At 57.3% G+C, this 17,427-nt stretch overlaps 1 protein-coding gene across 10 annotated transcripts in view; it reads right to left on the bottom strand.

Annotated features, from left to right (window-relative positions):
• Positions 1 to 17,407, bottom strand: part of mrtfba (myocardin related transcription factor Ba) — a 45,408-nt gene extending 28,001 nt beyond the window's left edge. For 2 of the 10 annotated variants that reach the window (XM_069180644.1, XM_069180651.1), the window contains exons 1-3: positions 16,432 to 16,704; positions 13,504 to 13,620; positions 8,173 to 8,236 (exon numbers count right to left, since the gene is read on the bottom strand). The gene's annotated coding sequence lies outside the window, so the exon portion shown is untranslated. Of the gene's footprint in view, positions 1 to 8,172; positions 8,237 to 13,503; positions 13,621 to 15,834; positions 16,033 to 16,431; positions 16,706 to 16,920 lie in introns of those variants that run through there. The other 8 variants (XM_069180641.1, XM_069180646.1, XM_069180647.1 and 5 more) reach the window with 8 other exon arrangements.
• Positions 17,408 to 17,427: the final 20 nt, after the last annotated feature.

Below are 17,427 nucleotides of genomic sequence, written 5' to 3'. Positions count from 1 at the left end.
GGCAACCGGACGGTTCGCCCTCTCTGGAAACGCCAAGGACATGCCGTCGCCCCGAGCGAACCTGGCCCGACCACTCAGCCCGGGTAAGGCGGGGGCGGGGCATCACTATAACTCACGCTGCGGTCACCCACACAGGGAGAGGGGTGAGGAGGCGGCGGGGGGGTTCAGATCAGATCATTCCAAGACCGTAAAGCATGCTTGGGCGTACCGCGGTGTGCAGCGGCGGTCCCCGATACACGCGCTGCACGATGAGCTTTGCTGTAATTAGCTGGCGAGTACAAAGCACAAAGCGGTGTGACCTGGCCTTGTCGGTGCTCTGCGGTAATCCCCTGCTGGGAGCCAGCTGAGAGAGGGAGAGGCCCCGGGGCTTTGACAGCAGCATTAAAAACAGATAACGCTTCGTTAATTATGACATCACTCGGGCTTATCTCCCCAGGGGAGACGCAGCCCCCCCCTCCCCGCCTCCCGTCTGTGGCAGCTCTCGGCTGTTTTGACGTGGCGTCTCGCGGTCCGCCTGCGAGCTCTCTGGGTCTGCAGTCTCCCCCCGTCCCGGCTGGGTGCCCCGCCGATCTCCGCCGCCCCCGGAGGACCGCGCGTCAGAAGAAGCTCACGGCACACTAAAAAACGTCTTGAGCGCCCCTTGTATTGAGATGGAGACATGGGGGGGGGTCGCAGGATTAGCACGGATGTAGCCCCAAACTCTGCTTTGAAACCAGGTGATGGTTGACTTTGCGCCTCGAGGCGAAAGGATTAAGCTTAAAAGTATCAGACGCTGGTCCTGCTGCCGATTTCCGGCCCACGCCAACACGCCGCCTTGTGAAATAACGGAAAACACTCATCTGATAGGAATTGTGTTCGGGAACAATCCTACATTGCGCCGATCGTGCCTTGTGCAGTGAAGGCTCATGTACTCCAGGACAAGCTAGAAATTTACAAATGAAAACAGGAGTTCTCGGCAGAGAGATCCACCCTGACTATCCAGCTCATTGTTTTCCCATGAGCCCTCCGTACCCACGACCCAGACGGCAACAGGACAGTGGCCACACTCCCCACGGCCCTGTATCTTACGTTATAAACCCAACCGGCGGCGAAAACCGCAACCGAGGCGGCACCTCCCCCAGGACGAAACAGGGAGCGTCCGGAAAGGCTGAGCTCCACAGCCGCTCAAAGAAAACTGCCCCCCCGACCTCACCCCAACGCTCAGCTGCTCAGCAGGCAGCAGGAAAGACCAAAGCGGAGGACACCTGCCTGGATCGGGAGGCTGCTCGACGCTCACGATGTCGGCTCTTTTCCCAAGGTCTGCTGCTGAACCGCCCGAGAGCTCTGAGTCACTGGCAGGCTGTGGAAGCATTCTTTTGAAGCACACATCTACTTAGACAGCAGCAAGAGCTGTTTGTTACCGTCAGCTCTTTTCTTTAAAAGAAACACTTCTGTCCCCCACGGTGGGGCGCCTGTCTGAACTGAGGGCACTTTCAGAGAGCCTGGCGTCAGCTATTCGCCTGGAAAGGGCCTTATTATGTTTGACCAAGTGCTGTGGGGTTGTTCTGGTAACCCTCTGGAAACAAACAGCCACCACGCTGATGCATCCCACTGCCAGGGTCCAGGAATCCTCTTCCCTGGAAAAACGACTGCTAAACAACAATGATCTAAGTTTGGTGGCATTTATTTCTGCTTGACAAGAAAACAAAACAACAACAACTGAGTCACAGAAAGCACTCTTCCTTGTCACTTTCTGGGCTAACCACGTAACAGGAATTACTAGAAACGTTGATCCCAAAAAACTGGCTAAACTCAAAAATTGAGCCCCCTGTGCGGTCAGCCTCAATCCTGCCCACACCAGCAGGGGACAGAGTCACCCCAGAGAGGATCCCGATTCCTGATCAGGTTCCCGGTTCCCGATCACTGGAATGACAGCTGGCTCTGTTGCACTGGCATGTCGTGTGGTATTGCACACTTGACCTGCCATAAATTTCCTCACGGTTTCACTGTATAATATTTCCTGCTGTAAACAGATAAAGATTCTGGCATGCACAAACCCGGCGTTAAGGTGACTCAGCTTTTTTTGCTCACCATCTCCTTTATCATTGCCAGTTTCTATAGTTTAATAAAAGCGATAACACTCGAGATAAATTTAACTTTGTATAACAAGCTGTGTGGTAAATAAAGTCACACTGACGTAACTCAGATTTACACTGAGGTACCGGGCTGTTCGGCACAAGATCGCAGTCATGTGAATTAAGGTCCAGGACTGCTGACAGGCAGCAGTCTACCTCCCACTACACAGCAGGTAGTGGTGTACTGCTCTGCCAGGAGAGAGCCGAGGCCGACTCTGTGCCTGCAGTGATCTGGGCTCCACGCTGCTGCTGCCAAAACCCATTGTCACAGGAAATTAAAGTTTAAATCTCTCTAGCTCTGCTCCAGAGAGCCTTCCATCTGCTGCCGATCAGCCTGGCGCTGGTGTCAAGCCCATCATGCACCGGGGCGCGGCAGCAGGACGCGTCTGGCTCTGTGAATCAGTACTCCAGGACTGACGCAAGGACATGAAGGTTACAGACGAGAGGAGGCCGTTCCGATTGCCTGGAACTGTCATTCAGATCCCCGGATCTCATTCTGCCGATTCTTGAAAGAAGACAGGGTTTCGGCTTCAACGGCACGGCAGGGCGGCTTGTTCCACGCCCCCGCAACCTTCTGCGTAGATAAGCGCCCCCCCCCCCCCAATTCCAAACGCACTTCCACGTTGTTTCCGCCCGCGCACTGTCCTAAACGAAGCCTCACAAGTGCATCATGCAGTTTTAACGATACACCCTCACATTTCGTTTGCCTTTTTGATTTTCCCCAGTGCATTCCGGAAACCCCCCCCCCCCCGAGATCGAGAAAGCCTGCAGCCACGACAGTCCTGGCAGGCACTGGGCACAGGAACGGGAACGCCTGTTGTGGCTCTGGATGTTCTCACATGCCTGGGCAGGACAACCCACAGTCCTCGTTGCCAGATCCTACCAGCTTTCAGCTTCAGCCCTCCGTTCCCCCAGGTCTGGCTGGGCTCCCCGGGCCTCACAGAGGAGACGCAGAGCCACGGCCCCCCGAAAAGTCACGACCAGCAACGCGATCGCATCTGCGCTAAGAGAAAGTCTCTAACGAAAGAGCTGCATCCCATCCTGCGCGGGAAACGGGAACAAACTCGCGGCCAATCTCAGGCCGCTTCGCCCCTGGCAGTGACGGACGGGTGTGCCTTACATACCGCTCGGTCACATACTGCCTGGCATTCGGACCAGAAAAGAGGGCTGCAAGTCAGCCTTTATAAGGGCCGAGGGAGGGTGCCGCTACAGTCTCGTTCATCACGGCCGGCGGCCCGCGCGTGCGAAGGACCCGCGCTGCCCGGGGCTGATGGGATTGTGGGTACGGGCGGGTGGGTGGTCCCATGAGGAAACCGCGTGCCGAGAGGAGCCTTTCACTGGGTGGATACACCCGCACGGGGCTTCAGTTCTCATACTGGCCCCTCAAGCACGAAGGCCTCAGTCAAGGCAGGCGCATCTGGCTTAGAAGACATGAAGAGGGCTCCTACCGCTGCTTTCGCCAAGCGACACCCTGTCGTTTCAAAGGGATCACACAGGAACCCTGCGCTCCACGACTCCACGAGTGCAGGTCCCCTCGGGCAGCCTGCGAGAGGCTCAGTTCGACGCACAAGGGAACACGTCTTTCAATTTGCAAAGCAAAAAAGGCCTTTTCTTCAACGCGATCCCGACTCTAACCGGTTCGCGGTTCAGGGGCTCAGAAAGAGGGAGACGCATGAAAATGAGCGCCGAGGCTGCCAGCGCCGAGCTCCCTCCCCCTCGGGGGTGGGGGCACCAGGCTGGTTGTGGTGGGGCGCAGGGAGCGCTGATGTTAAACACATGGGGGACAGCACTGCCAGCAAGGTGGTCGGCCCTCTCGGGGGAGAAGCTCGTAAACAAAGATAAAAGCAGCAAACTCAGCCGGGTTTCCATGGCGACGCCTCCTACTAGTGGATGGGACCTGGACCGCTGCCATGGCAACTGTGCAAGGCTGGGTGTCGCTATGAAAAGCAGCAGGCTGCGCCGGGGGCGTAAACAGAAGATTATCCCAGAGCCTGGAGAGCATCCTCTCAGAGACATCCGAGCCAGTCCAGGGCTGCCGAAGGGACTGGGGGAACGCTGGGTAAGCTCAGTTTCAAGGGGTAACAATGCCCGAACTGTACGTTTACCCGCCTGGCAACCCTGAGGATTAAGCAGCAATCTTTTCTTTAACGCTGCGAGTTGAACAGACCTACAAAAACAGTAAATGATTAGAAGAGTGTAACCTGGGCTCCACTACCCAGACTCCCGGCACGGTACCCAGCACAGAGAAAACGTCTGGAGGTCATCATCCTGCAGTCAGGTCAGAGGTCAGGGGGCACGCAATACCGCACAAGACCTGCCTGGTTCTGCCCCCTGTGATGCACACTCAGGAAGGCCTCTCCGGGTCTCTCAGCCCTAGCCGTGCCAGCCTGACGTCACCTCATGTCCACTCAAGCTTCGACAGTGCCCCTCTCCAGGCTCAGTAGAGCCCCTTGCTGGGCGATCTGCTGTCCCGTCTCGTTGAGCGAGAGGATTCTGGACCAGTCACCCAGAGACCTCGCCCTGCCACACACACACACACTGTGAGCGGCACTGGGACAGAGGCTCCGAGCCTGGGAACAAGCTGGGGGTAAGGGGTTAACACTCTGATAGGAGGGGAACAACGCAGGAAGTGTGGCAACTAGCAACACGACTGGAAACAATCACTGCAGCTATCCTGCCTGACACAGGTTGTTTCCATGCAGCTTTAAATCATTAAAATAGCTCCAATTCTCTTAGGAAATCTGCCTTTTCCATTGCACTTCGTACTTAATGTGGCTCATTAGGCTATTGGCTGTGCTAAATGACCTTCCTGGTACACTGTGTGCAAACTACATGTTCTTACACAGCTTTAGCTCCGCAGGCCTGATGAAAGCGCCTTCTTCCTCAAGGACGAGCATGCCTTCAGAGAATAAGGAAAGTTACACATGAAGGAAGCCATCTGGCCCAACTGGCTCACGGCAAGAGGGCCCCGATTACTGTGTGAAACAAAGCAACTCGTCCTGAAATCTGCTCCTGAAATGTGAAACAACTGTGGGCTGGATGGAGCTCCGTCTGGGGTCCGGAATACCTCCATCAGCCTTGAATTACAGCCCGAACGGGCCACAGGCACAAATGCCGCTGGCAAAGTTTTAAACGATTCCAGAGCTTTGCAAACGAGCAGAAGAGAAGAAAACAAGCCCCCCCCGCCCCCCCACCCAATCACCACCACCTCCCCAGCCTGCTCGAGCCCCTTTTACACGAACTCAACTCGCTTCTAAAGGAAAGCAACGTGATCTCATCAGAAACACAAGAGTTTTATGTTTTCAATGGTGAATTGGGTGGCCTAACAAGGTGGTGAACGGACGTGCTGCCCAGCTCCGATGTTCAGATGCTTTAACGAACGGTTTTTAACAAAAGGCGCTGAACCGAGCACGAAACGCGGAGCAAGGATGACTTCAGCCCTGGAGTTTGTAAATATTTCTACTGACACACGCCAAGCAACACAGAGAGCAAAGATAAGGAGCCAGCACAAACAGAAAAAAAAAACCATTGTGAAAGGACAGCCAAGCCCTCTGGCACTGCGCTCCCCTCAGCGATCGCCGGAGGACCCACTCCGCCTGTCCCATCCAGCGGAGAGCGGGGCTGTCCACAGCTCCGCCTGACTCCTCTCGGTCCTGTACGCCAGCCCTTCCTCCCGACACGGCGCATCCGAGAGGTAGGGAAGCTCAGGTCCTCACGCCAAGTCGGTTGTAAATGCACTGCCACTGGCTGGTGTCTGCTGCTCTCCGTGACATGACCACGCCTTTTCAGGCAGTGGTTGACCGCCCGTTTCAGAAACATTCAGGTCACCACCTCTGACTGAAAGGGTCTTCACAGAGGGGGAGGGGGGGGGCGGGAGGCTGGCGGGGAGGCAGCTGAAGGGTTCGGTCAGCAGCTCGACCAGAAACGTGTACACTTTCCCCGGCCCCCACCAAAGACCAGGAACAGACAACGACCAAGGAACGCTTCTTGAAAGGCAAGCTCAAGAGCCGGCGTCGCCAATACGCCGCTGACAGTTCAGAAACAGATTTCAAGGAGCGGTCCAGATGAAGAGGGGTGGATCATCTCTCAAACAAAAGCATGCCTGCTGAGGTCACAACTGAAGTGACATTCCTCCCCCCCCAAAAAAAAAACAGATTCCTGACAGTAAGGGAAGGGGAGGGAGAGACAGAGGTCCTGATGTCTTAAGAGATAACTGCCAGAATCAGAAGAGCTTCCAAACCAACTGGGGGAGGGGAGGGGAGGGGAGGGGAAACTCAACTCAACTCTGCAGCCCAGTGTGTGCTCTCTTGTCACAGCCTGAAGCACTGACACAGAGCCTCTCGCCTAACACCGTTTCTGGGTTCAAACAACTGTGGGCGTCTTGCTAACTGATCTTGCTTTGGCAGCACGGTAACTCTTCGGTCACGCCAATAAAGCTGGCAGAACTGGAGGTGGACTGACCCAGGCACAAAACGAGGAGGGGAGGAGGGGCAGGGAACTATGTGGTTGAACTGGATCAAAGGCTCTTTCCCAACTCTGAAAGCAACCTGATCCACAGCAGCACACTACAGAAGAGGGGGGGCTTTCTGAGCCAGATACATGTCCTGTACACTTTCAACGGAGATGAACACCCCCTGGGTTGGGAACGGCTGGGAAGGGTGGTCCACTGCAAGCCGTGCTTACCCAGCATGCACTCATCCCCCTGTGTTGCCAGTTCGTCAAGCACGCTATCCCAGCAGGCCACGGGGGCCTGCCCGTCACTCTGGGCTTGGGATATCTCCAGAACCCGCAGGCGACGCCCCCCCGGTGGGCCAGCTGTCACCGAGCCCTAACAGAGCCGGGGGAGAACCCCGCAACTAGAATCCCACGGTCACTCGTTTTTACAGAACGCAGCCCGTGTTCACAAGAAGAAACTCAACCCTGGGACCCGCTCCGTGGGTCAGTTCTAACAGAACCGCCGGCGTCACGTCATGGTAAACCTGCTGCTGAAATACTGTCTCAACAGGCTCACAGATCGGGCCGGGCCGCGTTTGTGGATCTGGGCCTGCGTGCTCCGCGCCACTGCGATATTAACGCGAGCGAGCTCAACTGCTGCCCACGAGATGGTTTTCCTTCATCGGCATTCTGTCCTCCCATCTCCAGACTCCACTCCCATCCGGAGGCACAGCTGCGCCTGCCGGGACTTCTTGACCTCCTCTTAACGTACAGAGAGCATTTCCTGCATTCAGCCCGACGAACGGCTCTCGCAGGACAAGGCCTTATTTCACCCCCATTAAAAATAATTTCATTTTAATTTTCCAGCCAATCAATTTATGCTCATTGTCCAGGAGGTCAAACGTATTGCCCTCCTCTCATCTAAGCCTTGCACTCTTTTGGAAGCTTGAAGATTATTCATAGTGATTGTAATACTTGTAAAAAAAAAAAGCGCTATTTGAAATGAGCTATTTTGCCTGATGCTTTTAATGTCTATCTGAATAATTCTAATTTTAAACATTATGATGAGCCGGTTGCAAATCGCGGGAGATGAAAAGATCAAGAACAGCAAACGTCAGCTCCTGCAGGTTTCTGCGACCTGGGGCACACACACCAGTAGGTCTCAGTGCTGCAGGATGGCGTGCTGTAGAGTTCACACCGCAGACCTCTGACCTGACAGCAGAGGGCACTGCGACATTCAGCCACAAGGACGAGCTCCCCTTTTCTGCTATGCAAGTTCAGCCAAAGCTGTGTAAAATAAGCTTTGATGTGGCTGGAACAGAAATCCTAGCCTCATTTAAAAAGATGGGATCTGGCCCTGCTGTAAGCGGCCGCTCATCTCTCAAGCAGAGAGTGACGCACGCAGAGACACTGGAGAACCAGCCCACGGCAGGCCAGCTCCTGCCACAGGGCCACCTGTAGCTTCTGCTTTCACCTTCTGTAGAGCTTTGGTTCAGGTGAGCTACTGCTCTGGTTTAAGAGGTGCTCAGTGAGAAAGCACAGAACGGGGAAAATGGAGAACCTGGAGACTGCTGGGGAGTCCCGCCCCCTCCCTGCTGCTGCCCTGTGTCAGGCTGGGTCTTACCTGGCGGAGGTGCAGAGGGCTGGAGTCCTGCCTCTTCCTGCTACACTAGGCCATTTCCCCCGACCTGGAACAGGACACAGGCAGGTCAGGACAAGGCAGCAGGGGTACGCCCCCCTCCCTTCCTGTCAGAAACCGGCAAAGCTATACCATCCTCAAGGGGTATCCTGCAGCTGCGTACAGAGGGGGTGAAAGACTCCCTCTGGCTCGTGTCGCTGTGCAAGTCTGGGACAGACACCGTGCTGCAAGAGGTACCGTCCTCCAGAGGAGCAGGCTTGGGCTTGCTTGGGCTTGGACCTGGAATCGGCTCGTCCTGAAGCTCTCCCCGATCTCGGCAGGCGGAACCCTTTCTCTCATCCTCTCCTGCTCCGCCGCGGGTGCCGACGCGCAGCAGCGAGTCAGCGGGGGAGGAAGTGGGCCCCATAATTTACGTGAAGCGAACTGGGATCCTTGTGGTGGATCAACCACAAAAGACTAAGTTGCAAAAAAAAATCTTGAACTATGCTAGAAGCTTTAAGGTGGCCCATAAAGCAGGAGTGTTGTGCAGAAGAACTGGACGATACGCGCAGAATCAAAGAAATCGAATAAGACGCAGGTGACAGCTAGACACAAGAGAAATCTCCAACTACAAATAAAAAATCCCAGGACAGGACAGAGAGCTGAGGTGTGGCTGCAGACAATACCGTCTTCACCTGTCCCCAGGCTGACCACTGAATCTCCCAGCAGACCTGTAGCATTGCAGTCCTCTGTAAAGGGGTTTCGAGTTACAGGAGTAACCAGACTAGGTGCGACTCACAGCCCCAGCCTGAAAGACGGACACTCGTCACCCAAGACACCAGGGCACCTGCTCCCCGGCCCTCACAAGGCGCAGTTCCACGAGGACAGCCCGGGCGCGTCTTCGCACGCAAGCAGGCAGCTCCAGCGGTTGCTGTGGAAACCGAGCCCGGCCAGGAGCTGCAGAGCCGCAGTGAGGAGACAATGGCAGCTGGGTATTTATAGACAGGAGGGCCTCTCGAGAGGAGGGCCAGCAGTCCAGGAGGCCGTTCCACAGCAGGCGGGCACGGCGCCCCTCCCTCCGGCAGCACGAGGCCGGTGCGAAACACACAGAGAGGACACCGCCCCGGGCAGCTCGCCACGCACAGACCGGACAGGGCACGGCATGGGCGATTCTGACGACAGGACGCGCCGGCGGCTGCAGTGATGCCCTCTCCTGGCAAGGAGCTGACGATCTGACCACGCCTGCCCGGCTGATCCGGTCTGCACCGTGGCACGCCGCAGCGGACGCTGACTGGACGCGGGCTCAGGTTCACTACTGGATGCATTCTGGGCTCCTAGCGGTCTGGCTCCACACCCCCTCCCTCCTGCCCCAGTCACGAGAGGGCTTCTGGGAAGAGAAGGAGCCCCTCCGCTGTCAGCGCGGTGTGGGGTCCCCACAGAGGGCAGCTGAACCGATGAAGGGTGCGCGGTACCCCGGAGCCCAGACCCGTTCCTGGAAGGAGGAGCGTGTCGAGACACATCCCTTGAGTGGTGCTCTCAGCCCGTCATCAACCACAGACTCAGCCAGGGCACGTTCTTGCCTTCCGAAAGTTATCCGACCCCTTCTTTTGAAACCCACAAAGCCATTCTTATCACCTTGAGGAAGCAGGAACCCTAGATGTTATTTCTTTGTCTGGGGGCCGGACAAATAGTAACGGAAAAAGTTTTTAAAAAACTTAATAGTAGGTTTTAAAGGAATTTCCCTTCCAGAAGAGCAAGTGGGCGTGTCACATTGGAGAGCAAGGTCTTCGCTGCCTAGTGTTTCCTTTCTGCCACCAGCCCGTCACTCTCGGCGCTGGTTCACCTTAAATTTCAGCTGGACGGGAAAGAAAAAAACGCATATCCAGCTGGTCCAGTCTGTGTGTTTCTCAGCGTTACTGGTTCTCACGCGCCGCAAACGCCGGTACCAAAGTCTGGGAGCAGCCGGTTTCCAAGAGGGGAAAACCAAACCGGGGCGAAGAAGCGGGGGTCTGCAGGCCACCGCGCAGCTGGCCCGCCCCGAGACGGAGCCCAGCTGCCCCGGCGGCGCGGCTACAAAGCAGGAAGAGGTCAGCTGTGCGACTAAAAATAAGCTCCCCCTGCAACTCGGGGGAACTGCCAAAATAGAGCTGCCAGCTGGACCAGAACCCCCCTTCCACCCTTCCTGACCCCCCCCGTGCTCCCCCAAGACACGGTCCGCCGCTGCCCCGCAGAGACATGAGTCTGACAGCGCTCGGGGGGGGAGGGGACTCCCAGAATGACTTCACATCCTCCAAAAAGCGTCCGCCGCCATGTCCCCTACGCCAAGACACCAGCAGGCCCCCGCCCACAGGGCCTCAGCCGCTCCCCCGCGGGACCCCTCCCTCGGCGCGTCCCCGGGGGCTCGGCTTAGCCGCCGACAGAAATAGACGCCGCGGCATTCGGCTCCCACACAGCCTCCGGGGGGTCGCTGTGTGCTCCGGGTGCGAGAGCGACCGCCCCCAGGCGGAAGGAGGGTCGTACCTGCCGTACCCGGAGCCGTCTCTCCGAGCCGCAGGGACTGCCCTCCAGAGTCAGGCCCCCCCCCCCGGGTGGTGGCAGGGACCCCGAATCGCAGCTGAAGCTTCGCGGTCCAGGCCGCAGGAGCTCCCGCTGGGAATCTGCCCTCGGGGGAAGGGGGCAGGGAGGCCAAGCGCAGGGGCCGGGTTCGGGACCCCGACGGGTGAGACACTGTCCTCCGTCACCAGAAGGAAACGACTACAAGAGCTTTACTGGGACGGGAGGGATGTGGGCTGAGCTGCCCTACTGATCTCCACCGCCTGTCCGTCCTGAGAGACAGGCTCCCGTTTCAGCTGAGCCCGTGTCAGGTTTCACAGGCTGCAGGCTCTCACACAGCACCTGGCTGCGGCCCACACATTTCAAACTCATTCCGAGTACACTGGTCACAACGAACCTCTGCCCTTCAAATATTAGGTACAACTAATATTTTAACTCATTTTTAGACAGCTCGTTTCTGCAGTTAAAGGGAGAATTACAGAGCCCCATTTTGAGAATGTAGTCTGCAGTACAGCCCGCAGTGTGTACGATCTGAAGCCACTCCAGCAGCTCAGCAGCAGCCCAGTTATTCACTCTCGAAGACGGCATCGCGCCCGGGCCAAAATAGAGCGATTCCGAGAGTCCCCCTCCTGCTCAGACCAACGAACACACAGGTTTCTGTTTTCCTGTCGCCTTTCCTGGCTCCGACACGCACGCACGCACGCACGCACGCACGCACGCACACACAAACCATGTTAAGCTCAAGGGTGGGACAACATGATGGCAACAAGGGACCCTAAAAAAGTGATGCCCAGGGGGACAGACGCTCCACGACAAGGAACAAGAAGGAGGAGTCACCTCCCTTCCCCTGCGTTTCAGCTGCAGCCCGCCAACGACAGCAGGGGGCGCCCCTGAGCTGCGCCCCCCCAGGGGTATGGACGGGCGTTGCTACAGGCCCGAGCCCACCTGCATCGCTTGCTCCGATCAGAACCGCTGGCCTTCCCTGGCGGGACGGGACGAGACGGACTTTCAGAATGTTTCTGCCGTTCCTGCTCCGCGCGGCTCTGGGAAAAACGCCCACAGCACCGGAGCGGCGCCCGGCCGGCTGAGCCTGGGCTCCGGAGGGCGCCGGAGAGGCGATAAGAACAGAAACAGGTGGGCGGCTCCCCCCCCCAGCTCGGACCTCCAGCAGCAGGACCGGCAGAGCCGCCGATGGGCTGCGCCGGAGAGGGAAACGGCAGACGGCGCGTCCCGTATCCGAGGAAAAGCGGACCACCGATTCCGGAACACAACAGCCAAACGAGCCGGAGTTCCTTTCCAATGATGTTCATGCATACTGGCGTGATTTATTTGTAGCTCAGTGGAGTAAAACAAACTGGGAAAACATTCCTTTTTTGAGCTGCGCGCAGATTGAATCCAGACTAATCCGCTCAGCAAGCAGTCCAGAACTCATCAAGCATCGGCTTGCAGCTTGCTAGCAGTGGGGAGTGTGCGCACAGCGAGTGTCTTGTAGACGTTTTGATTTAACCCTGCGCGCCAGTATATTTGTACCTTGATGTACTGCAGCATCTGAGAGTCATGCACATTATCTTATACAGTCTTAATTGAAGGACTGCCTACTTTCCGAGCAATCTAGTACTGATGTTTCTCTGTCATCTTTACCGTTGATGAATGCAGTAGATCAAAACCCCGAAAGTGTTTTTCTTTATGCGTTATATTGATATAATGCAGATCTGATATCTGATAATGCAAGCAAAAATGACTTGCATATTCAAGGAAAAGACCCCAATTGCAAACCCAGGATTAAATGCTGGTCAGATGTTACTCAGCTCAGTGAAATTAACACTGAAGGCTCAAGCACAGATTCACGTAAAGAGAGGCCAGAAGTCAGAGCTGTGAAGAGCGAGGAGGCAGAATGAAAGCAGACAGAGAAGCATGCTGATTTGCTGGCAAGGAGAAAAATTGCTTAGAGGGCAGAGGGCTGCACTAACTGGGCACGGGTTCGAGATGCCATGCCCTGTGCACGCAAAATGCATCAAGCCCTGACATAAAGCCACTGTGCAACAGCGGCCTGTCCTATTTCCCTGGAATACTGTACAGTGGGAGTGCACAGACTCACTGTGTAATTCAATACCGTACAGTGGGAGCTGGTTACAAACACAGGCTGATGAACTTCAACTGAAACCTCCCTGGATGCAATTCAAGCGAATAATTGGGAACTGAAAACAGGACACAGAACTCATTTCACGGCCTTCAAGACACTCACTGCTAAAAAAAAAAGGGAACTAACCAAAGAAATGCAAATCTTTCATCACTTCACAGCAAGCTGCGTCTGATGGGGATCCAGCTGCACTATAAAACCGCCCGAGTCACAGCAGAAATTAGGGGAACTCCAGAGGGAGAACGCAGAAGGTTAACCCCAGCAGAGCTAACTGGACGCCCCCAGCAAAGAAAAAATGAGGGGATTCTGGGGCTCTGGTCTCCCACGGCAATTAAGAGCAATGCAATTAAGAGCTCAGGCCTTCAGTCCTGGAAGCAGGCAGCGCTTGTGCTCAGAAACACCACGAGGGACCCCTGGTGCAGCACCAGTCCTGTCCAGTGCCCATCAGGACCCAGCACGCTTCCAGCCGAAAGGGGGAGAAAGGCACGCATTTCCACCCCCGAGCGCCGCGCGACCCCACGCGCCTCCACCAGAACGCGAGAGCAAACCACGGACCCGAGACCACCGCGGCCCAGACGTTGTTTCGCGCCGGGTGGGAGAGCCCCCCACCCCCCTAGAGACGAGCCGCCACAGTCGTTACTCACTCTGGGTGGGGACGGGGGATCAGGGCTTCCTCTGCGGCGTGTCTCTCGCGGCCGGGCTCGGTCCCCTCGAGGGCAGGCTCAGTCCAGCAGAGACGGCGTCATGCTGCTGGAGAGGGGCTGTGGGCGCGAGAGGCATTATGAGCAGACAGAAAGAGAGCTGCCCGTCTCGGGGGAAGAGTCCGAAATGATATCATCACGCGGGACGCTGTACCCCTGCTCGGGGGCAGAGTGCCAGCAGGCAGGAGGGGCTCTGAAGACTGCGCCCCGCGACCCCATGACCCCGTGACCCCACGACCCTGGCCAGGTCTCCTCCCTCACTGTCTGTCGCCACGTTAGACTCAGACTGGCTCAGACACACGCTGCGCGTCACCCAGGGCCTACAGGGCCTTTCGATACGCTGCTCTTTCGACCCACCCCACGCAGGTGCTCCCTCGTCACGGCCGAGGGTCAGAGGCTCTCCGGGGAGTCAGGCCCGCGACAGGACTCCGGGTCAGAACCAACGCAGGAGACGCCAGCGGGAAGAGCCCTCTGGGTGCCTGCAGCTAACTGCCCCCCCCGGATCTCAGCCGGCCCTTTCCTGCAGCAGGAATTCAATTCCACTCGATCGCCGTTGCTCTTTCTTTTACAGAAAAGACACACGGGCCGCTCAGCAGATGCCCGGCCTCCAGATGAGTATCTGTGGTTCTAGAATGGCTCGCGTCACATCCTGAAGAAAAACGAACTCTGGACAGAACAGAGAGCCCCCCAAGAGCCGACCTGCCCCCTGCACGCTGACCGGCACCCCAGGAGAGCTGGGACCCCTTTCCCCAGATTCCGGGCCGGGGTGTGGGAAACAGCCCCCCCCCCCCCCCCAGGGGAGGGAAATAGCGGATTCCCGCCGCACATTCCAGGAGCAGATACTCAGCTTATCTGCTGATTTTTTTTAAACAAAAAAAGGCAGCGCAATGTCCTCGTCTCCGAGTTCACACATCATGGCTCGAAAAACCCACGGCTGTCCGCGCGGACAACAGTCGCCTCTCAAGAATCCAAACCCCACCAGCGATCGCCGGAGCGGACTGGGAGCAAGCGCGACGTTCGCTGCTGCACACGGAGCTGGGCCGAAGGCGTGTCGAAAACACAGCCCGGGGGGGGGAGGAGTGTTTGCCTGCCAGAAATAGACCTGGGCTTAGAAGTGCCGCGCCGCCCCGCCAGACAGCCCGCATGTGTCCTGCGGCAGACACAGACGTGCTCTTCTGGAGACCTTCCGTCCGCAGCTCGATTGTCTTCGAGACGCAGAGCTGCCTCTCCTGAGCCAGTAAACAAGAGTAACAATACTTCTGCCTCTCCCGAGCCAGTAAACAGAGTGACAATACTTCTGCCTCTCCCGAGCCAGTAAACAGAGTGACAATACTTCTCCCTCTCCCGAGCCAGTAAACAGAGTGACAATACTTCTGCCTCTCCCGAGCCAGTAAACAGAGTGACAATACTTCTGCCTCTCCCGAGCCAGTAAACAGAGTGACAATACTTCTGCCTCTCCCGAGCCAGTAAACAGAGTGACAATACTTCTGCCTCTCCCGAGCCAGTAAACAGAGTGACAATACTTCTGCCTCTCCCGAGCCAGTAAACAGAGTGACAATACTTCTGCCTCTCCCGAGCCAGTAAACAGAGTGACAATACTTCTGCCTCTCCCGAGCCAGTAAACAGAGTGACAATACTTCTGCCTCTCCCGAGCCAGTAAACAGAGTGACAATACTTCTGCCTCTCCCGAGCCAGTGAACAGAGTGACAATACTTCTGCCTCTCCCGAGCCAGTGAACAGAGTGACAATACTTCTGCCTCTCCCGAGCCAGTGAACAGAGTGACAATACTTCTGCCTCTCCCGAGCCAGTGAACAGAGTGACAATACTTCTGCCTCTCCCGAGCCAGTAAACAGAGTAACAATACTTCTGCCTCTCCCGAGCCAGTAAACAGAGTGACAATACTTCTGCCTCTCCTGCTGGGGAGGGGAGAGAGGAGGCAGCGCAGAGGAGCGCTTACAAGAATCGGTAACCTTCCTGCGGCTGTTTTAGCGGGGGTCCTGACTATCTGGAGGGAGTCATGGACGAGTGTTTATAGTAACGCCACGGGTTTTGGTCCATTTCCCTCTACACGCGTCACTGATAGGCTATTGTTTTGTCCTATCTTGAACATGCAATCTCTTATTTCCCAAAACCCAGAACGTATGCACGCATCAAGATATAAACAGACGATTGTCCGGCGTCCCGTTTCGCAAGGCTTTGAACGGAACACGACACAGAAAGGGGGTCCCGACGTCCGAAAGAACAGCGGGCAGCTCGGACGCGCACAGACTCACGCCTGAAGAACCCCCGAAACGTTGCGTTTTCTGTCTTCTCTTTCCAGCCTGGAACAAACCTATTACTTGTTCCCACGCACAGGCTCGCCAAGGTGGGTCAGTTTTCGGGTTTCTGAAGTGGACGCCACAAAACTGTCCCCCCCCAACCCCAACCGCAGCTGCAGCTGCGCATCCGGCCAGCTCGCGCCCCGCACATCTGGCCGTCAGCGCGCGCGCGGACCGTCCCCGAGCAGCACCTTACAGGTGGCTGTTTGCTCCCCCCCCCAATTCACATCCCTGGGACTGGGATGAGTCAGCCGATAGCCAATTCGCCCCCCCCCACACACACACACGAAACTCGCCCACGGCTGCCGGTGTCCAGGGGCGTCCCTGCCGCGGCCGCGAGCGTGTCCTACACTCCGTGGGGGGGGGCAGCGGGGATAAACGCGTTCCCCTTGTTTAAAGAAAACTCCCTAAACCGACCCCCCCCCCCAGCCTCGACCGGAGCGCCCAGCGCCTTTCCACCCCGCAGACGAGCCTGCGGAAGGACCCCGGGCTGTGACGGGCGCAGGGGGACCGCCGGAGAAACACCCCGGGACACGGCGGCGCTCGGCTCACCCTGTAGTCCTTCAGCGAGCCTCCCGGGCGGCCCCCGCCAGTGGCCCTGGATAGCCGTGTGTGCGTGTGCTTGGCCGCCGCGCTCGGGAGCGGAGCTGCGAGTCCGGGGAGAAGATGGCCGCCGCTGCTGCTGCTACTGCCGAGCGCGCTGACGTCATGGGGGCTCTGTCGGCCCCGTTAACCCTTGGCAGCCCTGCCGGCCGCTGCCCCCCGCCGGGCTCCCCACCGGCGCCAACACGCCTTGTCCCCTTCCTGCGGTGTAACCAGGCTGGACACCCCACGGCGCAGCACGATGCAACACCTGCCGTGACGTGATCTTCACCGCAGTCCCGTTCGCTCTGTGATCTCTACAGGACGGATCGGGCTCGTTTCCCAGGACAGCCAGTTGTGCATTTTCCCTTTCATTTTCATTTGATCTCCCCACCACCACCACAAACCTGTTTATTCGCCCTCCTCGCACCCGAGGAGCAGCACTGCGAGCGCGCTTACCTGTGCCGTCCTTCACCTGTCGGCTCGCCCGCGCAGGGACCGGCGTCTGGACGTCCCTCGGGTGGGAATCTGATGGGATCTGAGCCGCTCTCTCAGCTCGGTCCTGTACCGATGGTGTGGTCACAGGTATATACCACACACACACACACGCATGCGACTCAACGCGCCAGTGAATCTTAAAGAAAAACCTGTCGCCCAGCGGTCGTGCGGCGCGTGGGCGGGCGGGCAGGTGGAGGGGAGCGAGCGCGGGTCGCGAGAGCGGCCGCGGGCTCGTGACCGTGCGGGACACGCAGCGTCGTTTTCACGAAACTTACAAGTTATCGTCCTCATTTGCAACTTTGCACTGTGAAGCAGCGGGCACCTCGATGACGCTTCGTGGATTTATTACAGCACACCTCATACCTTACACGGCATGATCTGCCTCGTGTTTTACAGGCATCGGAGAATCTCCTCAGGCGGGCTGTCGTCAAACTGCGTTCGCACTGTCGAGCCTACGACCTGCCTCTG

The sequence above is a fragment of the Lepisosteus oculatus genome, chromosome 19 (genome assembly GCF_040954835.1).
Source record: "Lepisosteus oculatus isolate fLepOcu1 chromosome 19, fLepOcu1.hap2, whole genome shotgun sequence".
Classification (NCBI taxonomy): domain Eukaryota; kingdom Metazoa; phylum Chordata; class Actinopteri; order Semionotiformes; family Lepisosteidae; genus Lepisosteus; species Lepisosteus oculatus.
This window is presented reverse-complemented; position numbering and strand designations above follow the sequence as displayed.